At 40.2% G+C, this 3,364-nt stretch overlaps 1 long non-coding RNA gene across 1 annotated transcript; it reads left to right on the forward strand.

The window, feature by feature from the left end:
• Positions 1-570: 570 nt before the first annotated feature.
• Positions 571-2,229, forward strand: LOC135373503 (uncharacterized). The gene is made up of 3 exons (XR_010416498.1): positions 571-599; positions 2,047-2,103; positions 2,175-2,229. It is a non-coding gene; the product is annotated as an uncharacterized LOC135373503 (long non-coding RNA).
• The last annotated feature ends 1,135 nt before the right edge of the window (positions 2,230-3,364 follow it).

Genomic DNA, 3,364 nt, shown 5'->3' on the forward strand with positions numbered 1-3,364 from the left:
TTATACTGTCTATTACAAAGTTGTACGATGCGCTCAAAATTACAGGTGTGCAGCTTGCAAAACGTTCAGAAGCTGAGTATCGAGCAGAAAGAGCTGAAGGTATACTGCAGTTGCATGAGTTGTACCATGACCATGTTTAGTAATGATATTCTTAACCTTAAAGTACCACGGACTGATACAAGATGCAGAAGTAGTACTTCAGTCCAAGAGGGACATCTTGTAGAACCTTGTGAGTTTCGTCTATTCCATGCTTAATGATGTCGATAAAACGCAGATTATTTTTGTTGCAGATCAAGACAGTAGCCCCTATCAGCAACCTAGTGGGCTTTCCTCCAGTGCACCCGATTCAGAGATTCGAGTGGTAGAGGTATGCGTTCTGTTAATATCTTCAATGCTTTGGTTGTTCAGTGTTTGGTTTCTTTGAAGAGCCTACTCCACGTAGCCGCCTTGAGGGGTTGAACCGGCATGAAACCAGCCTTCAGTCAACAGGTATGCTTGTCTTCGTATGTTTTTGCTGTCATTTTATATAAAAGGATACCCTGCAGCAGCGCCTCTTCTGCGGTCGTCGTACCCATCACCCAGCACAAGCTTTCGTGGAGGTATGTTTAATCACAATTTCTTACGTGTATAAATTTCATGATAGAGGGTGTAGGAGTGTTGGCAAATAAGCTGAGACCATTGTTTTGTTACGATGTGCGTGTTTATATTTTTGAAGTGTTCAGCTTTCATGTCTCGTTAGTAGACACAGTGTACTGGGTAATATCTATCTGTGCACGATGTGCTATGGTATCCGTACACCACACAGGGCTGCTCCTAGATAGCACAAAACTAATTTTTGTTGTAATCTAATGTTCCTAATGCCTAGATTGTGTCTTGCGATGACAGAGATCACAGGAGCCTTAATATAAGAAGCAAACAGCAAACCAAACAGCATGTCATCCTTCTGACTTTTTAGGGTTAGACATGGTTTCACTTGATTGTTCTCTGTTGGATCAGGTTACAATCAATTCAGGTCAAACCCGATTTCTCGTCAAATGTCAATCACCAATAAACCAATAATAATACAGCATGGTTACTCTGAATATTGTGAGTGTACATTGTGTAGGTGTGTATGTATTAATATGTAATGCTAACAGCATGCCAAAGTATTAGCAAAGTGTGTGAAGCTACATATATTCGACTGAAGAACGCTTATGCAATCACTATGACCTTAGTTGCTTATGCGCCATAAAAGCTCCAGTAATCTTCATTATATAACAAAGTTTCACACTTGTATTTGTGAAGAAATTGCTGGACAAAGAGAAAAAAATAGCCTAATAACGCCCCAGTATGTCAGTAGCAGTCAATTTCAGCCCGAATCAAGCGTTCAAGAATAACACCCGATTTTTACCCTACTAATCCTGGTAGAGCATTTAACCCGAGAAAAATCAAACCCTACATTAATATATATTTATAGCAGTAACATTATCAGTGATGTTGACAGCGACCATTCGGTGTCTGGAACAAAAGCATGAGCAGAGCTATTGGTACAAGCTCCTTTACAACAAAACTCGGAACCGCGAAAGAAATTCGTAGTAGAGGTCACTTCATTAGAGGTTCTCCGCCATGTCCTATGGGTCTCTGATGGGACAACGAAAAATTTTTGTTTTAGTGGTATTTTTTGATGGCTTGTTGTACAAATCCACAACCACTCTGTGTACGGCTAATTGTGAGAAACGTTTAATAACTGAGAGTGCGTCTACATGGTTCAAGGAATGCGGTCACCAGAGAAGTGCGCAGTTCGCTGCTGCTGTCGGAGAGAATCCGAGAGAGGGAAAAACTACGTCACATGACTGTGGCGTACAGGTGTGCCATCTACAGGTCACGCTGTGCAACAGTATTTTCGTTAAAAATTGCGTTCACTCTAAAGAAGTTTCCATAGTATTACTACTGTTTCCATATTTTTATCACGTCGATCCTTCAAGATCGTCCAACAGATGTTGAGGTTCCCTTCAATTTATACTCTGAGATATACTCAAGCTATGCACCGTGGCCTGCTCATTGCAGATGTGGACGTTCCTACCTCACCTCTCTCACAAATGAGTGACCCTGATGCTACTGATGGTATGAATAACTTTTTTGTAAACTTTTCTTCATCTTTTTCACTTGCTGTACGCTATCTTTCATTTGGAAAGACTCTCATCTGTCAAGTAGAGGTACCACAAGATCGCACCTTGGTCCGGTGTCTGGTAAGCTCAAGTTTGAGAATGACGTACGTTTCTGTGCTGGGAGCTTTATGTGTACTTTATATTATGTAGGCACAATGCAACATACTTCAAATTCCCAGGAGCCTGTGATGCCGAAATCGGGTAAACATTCTTAGAGACGCAGTGCCCATAGTAAATCAATTCTTTAATTTGCAGAATTCCAACGTCAAGTTCTCAAAAACCTCATGATACTGCGGCTAGGGCAACAACAGCAAAATGACCTTTTGGCAAACCTTCCATCAAGATCTACACTGGCATTCCCTGACTCTCCTATCCTAATTCCCGAGCCGTTCCAAACAGTTGAACAGCTGGAGGGATTTCAAAACAAAGTCACCAAGGACAACGAAAAAGAGCTGGTACATAAAATTTACTGTTCATATTTCGTTCTATTTTTATTTTATATTTTTGCTTTGCAAACATCCTTATTTTGCATCAACATACATTTTTGGTGTTATAATCTAAATATTGCAGACTTTTTTCTTTTTTTGTTAACACAGCAGTATTTGAAGCAAAAAGTATAGATCTTGGTTTCTGTTCTAAAAGTACAAACTTGCAGCTTTTCTGTGAAAGCATTGTGATGGCTTTGTTTTGTTCTCATTGTTGCTGGGATGTCTCCTGGAGCCTGCCGTGTCAACAGGTAGTAAGAACATGCGGTTACTACTAAAATGTGTGCTGTGTTGATTTTGAAATCCATAGGTGATGTGTGTGAAGAAAGATCCACCTCTGCTCAAATGAGTGGACTCCAAGCCATGCATGTACAATGTTAATTGCAATGACTATTTGCAGGTTCAAGAACTCTGCATTCTTGGAGGGAGTTCACTGAAAACTTGTGTAAAAAGAATTATGTGCCACATCATGACTGATAAGTTGGCTAAGCTGTACAGCTGGCAGGGAAGAAAAGGGAAGTTGAAGTTCACTGAACTCAAGTTTGCTGAGATTATTATAGGTAAGTCCAATCATTTGCTGGTCAGTTCTCTCACATATTTCAAGAGATGGTTTTACTAACGCTGTATCTGAGAAAACCAAGTAAACATGACACCAACCTGTGTCCAAGTAAACATGAACTAAGTATATATATCAGGTGCAGTGACCTGCTCACCTGTACATTTCATTCTACA

Source organism: Ornithodoros turicata, chromosome 1 (assembly GCF_037126465.1).
Source record: "Ornithodoros turicata isolate Travis chromosome 1, ASM3712646v1, whole genome shotgun sequence".
NCBI lineage: Eukaryota > Metazoa > Arthropoda > Arachnida > Ixodida > Argasidae > Ornithodoros > Ornithodoros turicata.